The sequence below is a fragment of the Sciurus vulgaris genome (genome assembly GCF_902686455.1).
Source record: "Sciurus vulgaris genome assembly, chromosome: 3".
In the NCBI taxonomy this organism is placed as follows: Eukaryota; Metazoa; Chordata; class Mammalia; order Rodentia; family Sciuridae; genus Sciurus; species Sciurus vulgaris.
Genome location: NC_136463.1, coordinates 123,552,703 through 123,566,443, shown reverse-complemented (window position 1 = coordinate 123,566,443; position 13,741 = coordinate 123,552,703). Strand labels below are relative to the sequence as shown.

The 13,741-nt window shown below is 41.1% G+C and overlaps 1 protein-coding gene and 1 pseudogene across 2 annotated transcripts in view; both read left to right on the top strand.

The window, feature by feature from the left end:
• Positions 1 to 13,741, top strand: part of LOC306656559 (low-density lipoprotein receptor-related protein 2-like) — a 244,423-nt gene that overhangs the window by 199,223 nt on the left and 31,459 nt on the right.
• On the top strand, positions 58 to 5,398 carry LOC306658164 (low-density lipoprotein receptor-related protein 2-like; annotated as a pseudogene). Its single transcript, XR_013767029.1, has 4 exons — positions 58 to 79; positions 165 to 370; positions 4,425 to 4,495; positions 4,902 to 5,398. The product of XR_013767029.1 is annotated as a low-density lipoprotein receptor-related protein 2-like (transcript).

Here is a 13,741-nt window from a genome sequence, read left to right as displayed (position 1 = left end):
GTTGGCCAGTGAGGAGTACAATTTGCCTCCCAGGATAGAGGCCTGAGAGGACACAGCATGGGTGCTTTTGACTGGGGAGGTGAGGTGGAGTGGTGTTTATTTCTGGGCCACCTGGTCCACCCATACAACAAAAGTTGTTTCTGAGCACATCTGTGGGAGGTAAGTGGTAAACAGGATTAAAAAGTTGATAAGAACCTTTGTGGTGATCTATTTATTACTGAATTCTTTGAAAACTGGAAAAGGAATTTCAATATGTTTACAGGTGACAATATCTGAAAATGTGGATAACAAGAATTATGGAAGTCCCATAAACCCTTCTGAGATAGTTCCAGATCCAAAACCAACTTCCCCGGATGCTGATGGAACTCAGGTAACAGTGGCTAGTTCCTGGAATGATGTGGAATTTGCAAAGACTTTAGGAATTGTTGGGTTGATACTAATCTGTGGGAGATCATTTTACAAAGAAGGGAATACAGACTTTTAGGTCCAGTATCTTCAGAACAGGGACATCTAATTGAGGTATTCCCTTACCTTGAATAACGATATTACTGTGTTGAGGATGCATATAAATGACCCTTCCCTGCAATGCATTTTCTCCTTAATAATGTAGGCTGTTTTTTTTTTTTTTTTTTAAAGCTCTACTGATATTACCAATATTTACCACTAGGTGGCACTAATTTATACCCTCTTAATCTCTTGGTCCATCCGTCAACCAGTGAACCGATGTTATAACAATGCACCAGGCATAGTGTTTAGTGAGATTAAAAGAAAAAGACCATCTGATGGAATTTCTCTACCATGACTGTTAGAACTGCAATTTGTGGATTATTGGAATGCAGAGAAAATTCGATAAATACGTTAGATGTAAAATGTTGTAGTGGATAATGTATCTTTAGTTTTAATGGATACATATAGCTATCCCAGATCTAGCTATTTAATTCTGGACAAGCCATTATCTCTGGACCCTAAAGTCCTCAGTAATGTACTTCGCTATGGACACTATCAGCATATTGGGTAGGATAGTTCTTTGGGCTCTAAAACTTGTCCTGTGCATTGTGGGGCATTTCAATATTCTTGGTCCCTGTCCAATAAATTCCAGTAGTGTCTCTCCTAACTCATTGTGACCCTAGAAGTCACCCATTATAATTACACACACACACACACACCACAACAAGAAACAAGACAATTTTATTCAATCCTCATATCTCAAATTTCATAATCTGTAAACAAAATGGTAGCTGCAAAGTTAACTTGGAAGTCTCATGAGAAGTTTAGCTATGAACCACTTAAGACATTGATTCTGCTCATTTGGGTCAAAACAAAAGTTTATTGGTTAAATCGATGCTAATGGAAAGAGCTTTTATCTAAGGTCTCTCTGTACCTTTTCCTTATTTCTTCTCTTGTCACACACACACTTACATACATATATACACTCACACACACTCATATGGATGTTGTCTTAGAAAGGAATTTCAGTTTTATATTTTCAAGAGACTGAACTTTTTTCCCCCTTTAAAACTACATTTAAAAATGGATGTTGCCAGTGAGCTAGCAGAATTAGATCTTCCAGACTTTTCTCTGCTGTCTCCTTATCTGATATCCTGTGTATATTGTCTATGTGAGAAGGTTATCTATATTACATGACTTAAAAGATTCCAAATGCCTTAAATCACCTGAATATTGACTTTCTTATAGTCAGTATTGTCCTCTCCCAGTGGTCTTAAAAAGGCAAAAATACCCAAGTGTACCATATTAATCCCCAACTTTAAAAAAGGTAAATTCCTTGAGGAAAAAGGAGGAAAAGGAAAGAAAGAAGAAACACCCTGGAAAAGGTTCAACTTCAGAGATCAGGTAAAGGAAGAGAAGAGTTGTAGCATAGAGGAAAGGATGCTAAGAGAAGAGAGAAATTCAGACAGGTAAGGCAGGGACAGAGGAGATGGGAAACCACTTTATGGCTTCATCTCTGAGCCGCCCCCTGCATAGAATCTGGAGTTGTGTGTTGTTTCAAGAGCCAGATCTGCCACATATATATCAGAATAGCTCTGTGCCTGTGGTCAATGTGACTTCTCATATTCTCTGATTGCCCTGTCATCAAGAGAGCTGGAAGTAACAGTCTGGACACTTGGTGGCCAAGTCTACTCTAAGGACATTATTGAGGACATATTTCTCATGGTTTTAGCACAAGGAATGACTACATTTCTCAGAGCAGCTGTTTTTTACTTTGTGGACTCTGAACCATGATACTGAGCAAGATTCTCATAGTAGATGCTGTAATGGTCCTCCGGGTCATCTGTACCAAGCCCAGAGTCACCCACTGGTTGCTATGACTATTGCCTGCTGGCGGTTCCCAGCTGGTCCCCTCTCCCAGGATGATGTACCCTCTGCTGAATGTTTTGCACTGGGGGCCACAACCCTTCCAAAGGCAGCCCATGGTTAGTGACTGATTTGGAGGGTAGGGTCCATAAAACCCCCATTACCTAAATGGAGAAACCATGATGGAACTCAGGCCTTCAGAGCCCCTTCTATGAGTTTTGTTTGCTAGAGGCACATCTTGAACTAAGACCTTGCTTGACTCTTTGTCTTTCTTTCTCCCGGTTCAGACCCTGTTACAGGCTTTTTCAGAAGGTCACACCTTGTATTAACTTACGATGGTTTAGACATGGTTTGAATGTGACCCACAGAGGTTCATGTGTTGGGAGGTTGGTCCTCAGTGTGGCAATGTGAAGAGGTGGCGGGGGGGGGGGTGGTGCAGCTAGAGAGAGGTCACAAGACCGGCCCCTTCCCAATTAAGGGGCTCTTTCTTCTTATCTCTCCTTGTGCTCTCTCCTCTCCCATGCACTCTGGCCACTGTGACGACATCTACATTGAGACCTTCACCAGAGCTAAGCAGAAGCTGGCATCACATCCTGGAACCTCCAGAACTGTGACCTCTTAGAAGTTAAAAAAAAAAAAAATGTTGCAAATTAGTTTTCCATAGACACCAGAATACTTGAATGTCTGCTATTTGGTCCCCAGTTCTGACTCAACCTCAGGGCTGTGCCAGATTTACTTTATATTCTTAACATCTTTTCTCAGTCCATTTCAAGTTTAGTGATCTTGTTGGACGAGATCTCCCCTAGACTGCACAGGAAGGGATTGTGGGAGGGAGGCAGTCACCTCTGGCCTGAACCCCGGTGCTCAGAGAGAGAAGGAAACACAGAAAGCTGTTTCAGATGAGACTCTTCCTTTCTCATCTCCATCTTGCAGCACATTGGTTTTTCCTCTTACTTTTTTAAGTCAGTTGAGACTGAAACCCTCCAAGGTTTGTCCTCCACAGTATGTTCAGGTATCTTTCTGTTCCTGTTGACCCTTGATCACTGAGTACTCAGTGTGGCTTAAAAGCAGTTGAGGTGCTTGGATGAGATTACCTGAGATTGGCTCAAATATGCCAGAGTCTCAGGTTTATCTTTTCAGTATATAGGCTGAAAGACTCACAGTCAGGAACAGGAATTTCCAGGATTTGGTTCAACCATTCTCCACTGACAAGCAGGGCTTTGACCTGTGGTGATGCCATGTACAGAGTAGGTGCTCATTTAAATTTGGGTTAAGTGAATGGCCTTTTCTGCGTCTCATGCTGGTCTTAACTTTCACAGAGTAGGAGACATCCCTTAAAATGTATGGGCCACCTCAGCACCCTGTCAGAGTAGGTCATCTCCTGCCAGGCAGTGCTTCAGTAAAGTGGGAGCCACCCACCATTGGCTAAGATGGTTTCCTTTTGAGTCCTTCAACATATGGGCCTCCCCAAGCCCTTGAGTATTCACTGCCTGCTCATCACAACCATTTAGCTGTTCAGTCTTGCTGGGACTCAGAACCTGTCACACAGGGATAATAGAGGACCTACCTCAGAGGGTTGCTGAGAAGATTAAATCAGAAACTTGTAAAAATCTTAGTGTAGTTCCTGACAGAGAGTAAACACTCAATAAATGTTAGTTGTTTCTGTATTGATGATAGCAAGAGGAATGATGTAGAGGGCACGCACTTGAACCAACGAATCAGGACCTGTTTTAGGAAATGAGAGCTACAATTTGGCTTCATCCTCCAGTTTCTGGGCAGCCCCAGAAACCTCTTGTATGTCTTAGTTTTACCTGGTTCTCTCTATTCCAGTAGCTAGAGCCGTCGCATGGCAAAGCGTCTTGATGCTATGGGTACAGATTTGTAAATTGTACACTTCAAAGAAAAGAACTGTTTTGAAATTATTGGCTGAGAAGAGCCCAGAAAGTTTCAGTTATTGTTTTGGAACAATAGAAGAACTGAACAATTTACCACATGAACCAGGTCCCAAATTGCTTTGTCCTTCTGCAAGAAGAATTTTAAAAGCTGCACCAATGAAAAGAAACCCCAAAGAAACTCCATGGCTAAAAGTTTTGTTTTTCCCTTTCATTTAGGCTACAAAATGGAATATCTTCAAACGAAAACCAAACAAACTACCAACTTTGAAAATCCGATCTACGCAGAGGTAATTTTTTTTGTTGTTGTTTGTTCTATTAGTTATACATGACAGAATGCATTTTGATTCATTGTACACAAATGGGGTACAACTTTCCATTTCTCTGGTTGTACACGATGTAGAGTCTCACCATTCATGTAATCATACATGTACACAGGGGAATGATGTTTGTCTCATTCCACCATCTTTCCTTCCCCCTGCCCTCTCTCGTCCCCTCATTTCCTTCTACACAATCCACAGTTCCTCCATTCTTCCCTTAGAGGTAATCTTTAATAATTGTTCTTAGTGCATTTTTTTTAAAAAGAAATACATTAGCATAAGCTCAGATTTTTCTAAGTAAATTGGCAAAGATTAGTCTTAACTAAAAACCCTTTCCGATCATGTTGGGGGAATAAATGTTTCCTTGTGGTTTTAGATGGACAGGGAGCAGAAGGAAAGCGTGGCCGTGGCCCCACCTCCATCTCCTTCTCTGCCTGACAAGACTTCCCTGAAAAGAGATCCAAGTCCAGGCTACACTGCAACAGAAGACACTTTTAAAGACACAGCAAATCTCGTTAAAGAGGATTCGGAGGTATAGCTATGCCAGCGATGTAGGGAATAATTAGAAACACATTTTTTGCACGTATATTTTTTACAAACAAATGAAAAAAATTGTTAATGTTCAGTCCTTTACAAAAAAAGTATATTTTTCTCTGTTTGCCTGTATTTGGAAGTGTTTTGTGTATTTTTCTTTCTTTCTTTTTTTTTTACTTATACAGTTTCATATTTTTACAAATAATTATCACAATGTACTATATGTATATCTTTGCACTAAAGCTGTCTGAAGGTAATGCTATAAATATACTGTACATTTGTAAATTTTGGAAAGATTGTCACATCACTGAATTTGCTAATAAAGGTATCTGTTGAATAGGTTGGTAATCTTAGTAAATGATCCAGTGAGGAAAGGAATTCACTTGGGGCTTTTAGTCAAGTTTAAAGAAGGGACACCACTCATATGTCCTTTAAAATTACCCAGGAAAGGAGTCCAGGCTGTACTCTTGGGTCCATTTTAGCATAGCAGCACTTAATTAATGTTCATATTACATATAAACTTGATTAATATATTTATCGCCAGAGGCCACTAAGTGTTGTCTAAACCCTGGATCTGACTGTCGATGCCTCAGGCATTACAGAAGGTAGAAGAGATTTGATGTCACCCTTCTGAGTGTTTTCTGCTGTCCAACCAGAATCCTTCCTATCCCATGTGTTCCCTTGCTAGCTGCCAAGTCACCAGTTTATTTTGTAATGTCTTCGAGAAAATCCCATGTCAGTAAGCACAAGTGTCCTGCGCTGCCTTTGTATCTAATTGAATGAGCTCTTTCCCTCCATGGATCCTAGAGCAACTTCCGCCCTTGCCTGGCATCTCAGGTGGTCCCTACCCTAGTGACTGGAGCTCGGTAACTGAATTACTAAAACCAAAACTGTGTCTTCATAAAGTAAGGTGCAAAACAATATCAGTTAAGTGAAGCCTCAACTAGGTTTTTGTCTCTGTGTGTGAAAATATCATTAAAATGACTATTTATTTACTGAGTTGAGCATGAATAGAAAGGGAAATTGTTCTTATTGAGCCTTTTTCAGGTCCTTTGCCTAAATCCATACATTCGTATCAGAATGTACTGTACAGCCTGGCTCTCCTCTGAGCTGCCGGGATGGTTTCCAAGACTGGAACCACCACGGCAGGAACACAATCACCACGGCAAGTAGCAATCCTGGTTCTCGTGCTGATATTGCACATTTGTTGAACAATGAATGGACGAATGGATGGATGAATGAAATGTACTACTGATTATTTTATTCCTCAGTTCTCAAAATCTTTGTTGTTTTTTGAGGGCTGATTATAATTACTTTGAAATGTACTTTGATTAGAAAAGCAACTGGAAATGATGCTGCTGAAAATTTTCTAATAAATATGTATTTTATCAGATATGTTCTGGGTGTTTCTTAAAGCCAGGGCTCAGTTGTGTTTTTCTGTGCAAAAACTTTGAGTGTTTCTACCACAGGACTTCTACACCACTTCTTCCTGGACATGAACCTAGAGCAATTTGTTTGAAAATCAACAAATCTCTTCATTCATTTTGTTTGTGTCTATGATATTTTGAAATAGGTTATAGGAAACAAGCAAACAGGTCTTCAGAAACCAAGAGAAGTCAGCGTCCTGCTTAGCCAACAATATTGTCAGTTATTTCCTGAATCCTGTGCGTGGTTGGTGCAGGCCAGAGAGGAGGACACATGTTCCTGTTCCCTAGGGATAGTCATTTATCAAGGGGATAGTTTCCCAGTCATTGCTTTCCTCACAGGGCCATCCTCCTGTTATGAATATCTCTGAGCCTCAGCTGCTGCTTCTGTCAAATGGTTGTGCATGTCCAATGTGAAAATATGTGTAAGGAATGTAGCCCAGTGCCTGGTGTAGTCAGCCCCCCATCAATAGTGGCCATGATGATCATCATTGATGATGAGGAGGAAAAACTGAAGAGGTATCTATGTCCTTTTAAAACCTCCTCAGGTGATTTTCATGCACACCTGGGTTGAGACCTCCTATTTTACCTATAGTAGCTACTCTCCTTTATTTTTTAATGGAGGATGTTGTGCAGATAATCCAGTATTTATCTGGGCCTTCAAAAGGATGCATAGATCTTGTCTGTAATGAAGCTGGAGTGGAGATGATAAAAAGTTTGGTCATGTTTTATTGTCTTTTGAAAGAGACAAAAAAAAAAAAAAAAAAAAAAAAAGGATGATTAAAGATGAAAAGTGGAAGAACCAAGGCTAAAAATGCTGAAGTGCACATTTAGGTCACAGCCTGGGGAACAGAGGCCTTCCCTAATCACATCCTACCAAGGGGTCTAGTCTCACCAATACTTCTTGCTCCAATGAAAGGGGTATAGGGCCCCTGTGAATAGAATAGGTCTAGCACCTAGCACCTTTGTGGAATGAAACAACAAATTGATGTATGAATTTATTTTCCCATTGTTTACCATGTTTTTGGGCCTAATTACAAGGGACTTTTCTTTCATTAGGTACTTATTTGTTCATTTCCCCGAGTCTGATTACAGCTATAATTTCCTTGGGAGAATTTTTAAGGGCCAAGGGAATTGGAGACCTTGGGAAGTCCTGAGCCTTCCCTGACAGTGAAGAGACTTTTACTACAAGGATGGATAGGATGTCTCTGTTTCCAAGAGTGCAATGACACAGATATTGGAAGCATTCTTGTTTGCTGCACTTTTGTGCTCTGGCCATTCCTAAGAGTAAAGTCTTTGAGAGCGATCCGTCAGTTTTAGGAGATAAGGAACCTTGAGCTGCTCTTGGCATAGTTCTTTGTGCCATTTTCCCAAATCCTAAAGGAAGCAGATTTATTCTGTGAAGGGTGATGGAGACTATGTGCAGCACAAAAAAATGGTCACACACATTGTGGGGTGGTACTTAGGCTTTGGGCAGGAGAATCCATTTTTCTGTCTTTGACCTTGGTTAAGAGCCTTGCTTAACGTGGTGGGTGCAAACTCAAGTCACATTGACAAGTAGTATTTCTCGTGGAGCGAATGAACTTTGACTAACCAGCCGTGTGACCTTGAGTAAGTTTCATCTCCTTGCAGATTAGTAACTTCATAAGGAAATGAAGGGGTTGGACAAGGTTATTGCTAAATTCTCTTCTAGCTTTCAGATGCAATGGCTCAATAATTTATCTCTATTCCGGTCTTTATTTGGAATTTAGTTGATTTCAAACTTACTGCAGCTGTTTCAGTAAGTTCTAAGCTTGTTATAGCAATGTCTAAGAAAGCAGATTCAATGATAGCTTTTTAATTTTTATCCTGAAATGCTGTCTCTCTTTAGGTGAGCTGTCAGAAGAGATGCAGAGATGCTTTTTAGAAAATCCTTTTTTTTTTTTTTTTTTTTTTTTTTAAGTATCTGAAGCCCTCTTTGTCAGTTTCGGGGCTGAAAATTGCTGTGCTTGGTTCCTTTCTGCCAGATACTCCTGTAAACATCCTTAACAGATTGAGGGCTGCAGGATTCCTGGGCTCACAATGAGTTTCTTAAGGTAAAAAGAGGCTCCTACTCAGGGAATAAAGCTAGCTGGAAGAGCAGGCAGCCATCTGAGAAGGAACAGCCAACGGCACTCTGACTTCTGATGGAACGTGAGCCTCATCAATGGGCTTTAGATTAAAGTAGCCTAAGTTCAGAAGTAAAATAAATCATCAAATTTTCCATTCTTTGGAAGTTCACTTGATTTTTTTGTCTTTCATTTGACATGAAATTTTAAACTTGAATGTCTAATCATCCGTTCGGTTTCTGGGGTCTGTTTTTGTTTTTGTTTCTTCCAGATGGCCTTGGAAAGCTGCCCATGATGGTTCTGAAAATCACTGAGTCATGTTATTTCCTTCTAAAATTCTGACTGTATCCGAGCCCGCGAAAAGATAGAAGGAAACACAGCTCAGCCTGGCCCCGTCGTTAGTCAGCTATGATGTCTATGCCAGTTGCTTCCCAGAATAGGTCGCAACTGTGGTGGTGAGAGTGAAACCTACCACATGAATGACCCAAGCAAATGACCACCAAATGGATTTAGGGGTCCATTTTGATATCTTGGCAAGTGGAACTAAAGTTAGAACTCATAGTATGCGTTGGAACCATGGCTCTCTAGTTATCTGACCTTCAACTTTTCATCTTAAAAAAAATAAAAATGGAGGTGGCCTGAGGGAGTCGATCAGCGGCAGAACTCCTGCTGTAGCACGCATGCTTAGCATGTGCAAGACTCTGGGTTCCATCTCCAGCAACACTACCACCACCCCAAAAAAATCACCAAAAAAGCAGAAATGACCTTCACAAGGTTTTCTTGAGGATAATATTTATTTATTCACTCAACAAATATTGAGTAAGCATCGACCAAATAGCAACAGCTTCCATTTACTGAAGACTTCATGTGAAGTATCTCATTCAATCCTGCTGGCAGCCTTATAAGGGAAGTATTATATTTATCATTTTACCTACCAGAAAGCTAAGATGACAAGCCAGGTGTGGTGGTGCATGCCTTTTATTCCAGCAACTTGGGAGGCTGAGGCAGAAGCATGGCAAGTTCAAGGCTAGCCTCGTCCACTTAGTGATACCCTGCTCAAAATAAAATCAAAAATGTCTAGTGATGTAACTTGCTGGTAGAATACCCTGGGTTTAATCCCTAGTACCCAAACTAAGATAACATATGGGGAAATGTTTTTAAATTATAAAGCACAATACAACATGTTGGATCACAAGATGGTGACCTAGGAAAATTTGCCTTTACCACCTCCATTTGGACTGGATTCTGAGTGACCCTAACTGTTTAGTAACACCAATAACAATATCTATTTGTTGAATATTTCTTTTGTGTTAACACCTCTTCTAAGCACTTTCCTAGTATTTTCCCATTTAATCCTCCCCAAAGCCCTGTGATGTAGATTAGTATTATCATTCCCATTTTAGAGATGAGGAAACAGAGGCAAGAGTGGTTAAAGAGATTGCACGGGTCTAAGCATTGGATCCAGGACCCTAAGTGGGTCAGTCTGGTCCTTGAGTCTGCACCATTATGTTTCAGAGTTTATCATAAACTGGCAAGGAAATATAACCTACACTAACCCCCTACTCCTCCAACTTCTGCTCATCCCTATTCCACTCTGACCCAACTACACAACAGCTCTCTAGTCTTAAAACCTTTCTAAACACCTATCAAAACTTCCTGCCCCAAAGGAAGCCTTATTGGCTTATGTTCTACTCGGGGGAGAAATCAGTTCTGGCCCATGTGTGTCACTCCCTTGCCTTCAGTTAGCACTTCAGTTACAAACTTCTCCAGGGAGGAGAAGGCTTGGGTCCCCTGAGGGACCTCCTTGGGTGGACTGAACTCTTGGGGTGCTCCTTCCCCAGTTAGTGCTAACTTTTCTCCCATGTGAAACACCAAGCAACCCTGACTGTGCCAAGACTATCAAAACAAAAGACTGTGTGTCTTTAGGAAACTCATTAGCACTTAAATGCATAATGCACCAATGTCTTGACTTAGTCTGTGAAGAATTAAATGTGCTGGGACAAGCTGGATATTGGTGTGCATTATGACCCTGCATCTGACTCATTCTTGGAAAATAAAGAGGCAGGAATTTTGTGAAAGAAAATTCAAGGGATTTTTCTAAGGTTGGCCTCAAATAGAGGGTGACATTAAACAGCTTGGACAGCTAAACCCATCTTAATTTTTTTGTAATTTCCTGAGTAGGTGTTTGTTCAGTCAAATGGAAAACATGCCCCTCTCAGCACTCCCAGAACCTTCCAAGCCGACCTCCATTCCAGTGTGTGTTACAGCTGCCCTTTCTCTTGTATCCCTCTGCTGCCCTGCATGTCTTGTGGGCAATGCCAGCTTTCTTAGCTCTACCCAAAGCCTCTTTTGAACCTGGCACACACCGTATGCTGAATAAATGTTAACTAAATAAATAGGAAAAAAGATAAAGGCAAAGGAAAGAAAGAGATCCTTCCATTAAATCCTAAGTCTCCAGGGATAACACATGATCCCAAGGTGCAGCTGTATCCTGCCTGCCCCACTCAGAGATTCTGAGGAGTTAATGCAGATGATGTTGTCATGGGACAAGCATCTGAGGAGTTCCCTGGGGGAGGGGATTCAAGGACCAGTGATGTTCTTGGCATATTTCATAGAAAAGAATATCAGCAGGAACCAGACAAAGGCACATACAGGTTTGTGTAGGAAGTAGATACACATTCAGGGGAGAATGTGGGCCGTCTCCAGAGTGAGAAGCCCCTCTCAGGTTGGGAGCCCAATATTTATGGAAGGACTATAGTTAACAATATAGATGGATCCAGGGTGGAGCCACATAGGTACTTGCGTATTTCCCTCATTTTACAAGGGCACAGGTCAAGGGCGCATCCTGGAGACGTACAGCTGTGTTCCTGCATCTCAATGACTGTGGGCATTTCCTTTAAGACAGTGTATACCACTTTGTATCCTAAATTCCTGTCTCAATGTTACTCTGGTCCCTAGAAAGTGCCTTTTAAATCTTGACTTTTTTCTCCTAGGATCCTGACTTAGGCTTTTAATTGATCAGAATAGCCACACTGTTGTGTAAGTGACATATGAGGAATGCTAAAAGATTCCTGAGAGGTGATGAGATAATGAGCCATTGCTAAAAGTTCACTGGGATGCAGGTAGCAAACTATGACTGATTCCTAAAATGTACCAGGGTTTCTACCCAGAACAGGACTGAGAGAATCGCCCAGGAATCTACTCTGGGGCTTTCACCATCTGAGACCAGGTAAGGGAGGAACCCAAGAGTGTAATGGCTGGCATTTATCAAGCAGTTGCCACATTCTATTCTGCTCCAAGGGACCTGTACATGGTATCCTATTTACCATGAATAATAATGTGAGCAAGTTACTGATATTAGCATCCCCATTTTGTGGAGGACGAAACTGAGACAGATTTAAACAGCATATAGCTAATAAGCAACAGAGCCAGGCTTTGAACCTAGGAAACTTCAGTTCATACTACATTGTAACCTAGTCCATAGCTTCTGAGCCATCTCTGTGGTTTGAGGTATGACGTAATGGGGAAATCTCCATTCTAGGCTTTGGAAATCCAGGTTTTTGTTCCAAGTTGACCAAGCATTGTCAATAGGATCCCAACAAGTTGCTTGTATTTTTAAATGGGGGATTGAATCAGATCAGTGGTTTTGATTCTTTCCTAAAAGAAGAACCTCCCTATTATTAATTCCATGGAGCTTTTAGCAATATTTTTCAAAAGAATTGTATTTACTGAATAACATTACTTTGTTTTTCACTTTCTACTAATTAAGTCAAATCCGAGTTATCAGTTTTAGGAGGTCCTGCCTGTCTGCTTTATTGAAAATAGTTTGCACCCTCCATTTTTCTGTCACATCATTCATTATTTTTCTTTGTCTTAGAAAGACATTGCCATTTGCCATGAGGACATCTCCAGAACTGGGTCAATGTGGGCATTTAATATATTTCAAAACCCTGAGTCAAATAACCTTTTTCTCTAAGGTTAACTGCCTCATGTATTTTGTTATAGTGATTCAAAGCTGACTGATATAGTCACCATTTTTATTGAATAAGTCCCTCTGTTCACCTAATATTGTCTAGTTCTCCCTCCAGAAAGGAAGCTTATACATGGGCTCATCTGTTTTATTCACCTCTATGTTTCCAAGGTCTATTTGGTACTCAGTGGATTTGTTAAACTGAAGAATCTGATTTACTGGTGTTCATGAACCTATTAGCTCCTGCTATTAAATGGCAGACATCATTTTCAGTTTGGTTTTTGAAAATGTTGAAGATATACGAAGAGCTTCATTTCTGTTCTTTAACAGTCTGGGGACTCTGGGTTGGAAATTGCTGGATGGAATATCCTTGAAGCTCTCATTTGCTTCTTAATTTCATAATTCGATTGTTTTCTTTGTGAAGCTGACTTGAAAGATACAGAGAAGTTTAGGCACAAGACAATGTCCTTTCCCAGTGAAGTAATTGTTAAAGAATAGAGGGTAGTCTGGTGCCCCTTGCTAATTCCCCTCTAATCCTGGGCAAGGTAACCCCCAAGACCAGGTGACAGAGCATAGCCATTCATGGTGGGGAGCTTTTTCAAAGAATAGTTCTCAAAATCCTGGTTGATGGCAGACAGCCAACTTACCGTTAGCCTAAACCCTTTCTATTGAAGGAGTGGAACAAAAGACTCTCTGCATCATCCTTCATCATCATATATATGAAAGATGCTTGGATCTTTCCTTTTATGACAGTACATGTTAACTTTGCAGGACCTCAGGAATGTTCTGGAATGCCATGGATATAGCTGTAGTGATGGGAGGAAGCATGGGAAGGATAGGGCTGCAATTGCCATGTAGGCTTCAGCCAGTCCTTTAGGATTCACTGGAATTGGCAATGGTCCTACTGACTTGTCCCAGACTGAGGTAGTCCCACGCCTTTGCATCTCCACATCAGCCTGGCACAGGACTCTGACCAACTCCATAGATACATCCTTTGGTGAGGCAGCATCCTGGCAAGTCTAGTGAGAGGCACAGCTCTTAGCCCTTAGCACCTGAGGAATGGGTACACAGGTCTTGAAGAAAGACCCAAAAGGGGTGTCATGGTGTCTTCAATCTCCATCTGATGCTGTCACCATATCCTAGCACTTGATTTGCCAGACTGGAATGCAACATAATGCTTGCCTAAATTGGACGTGGTGGC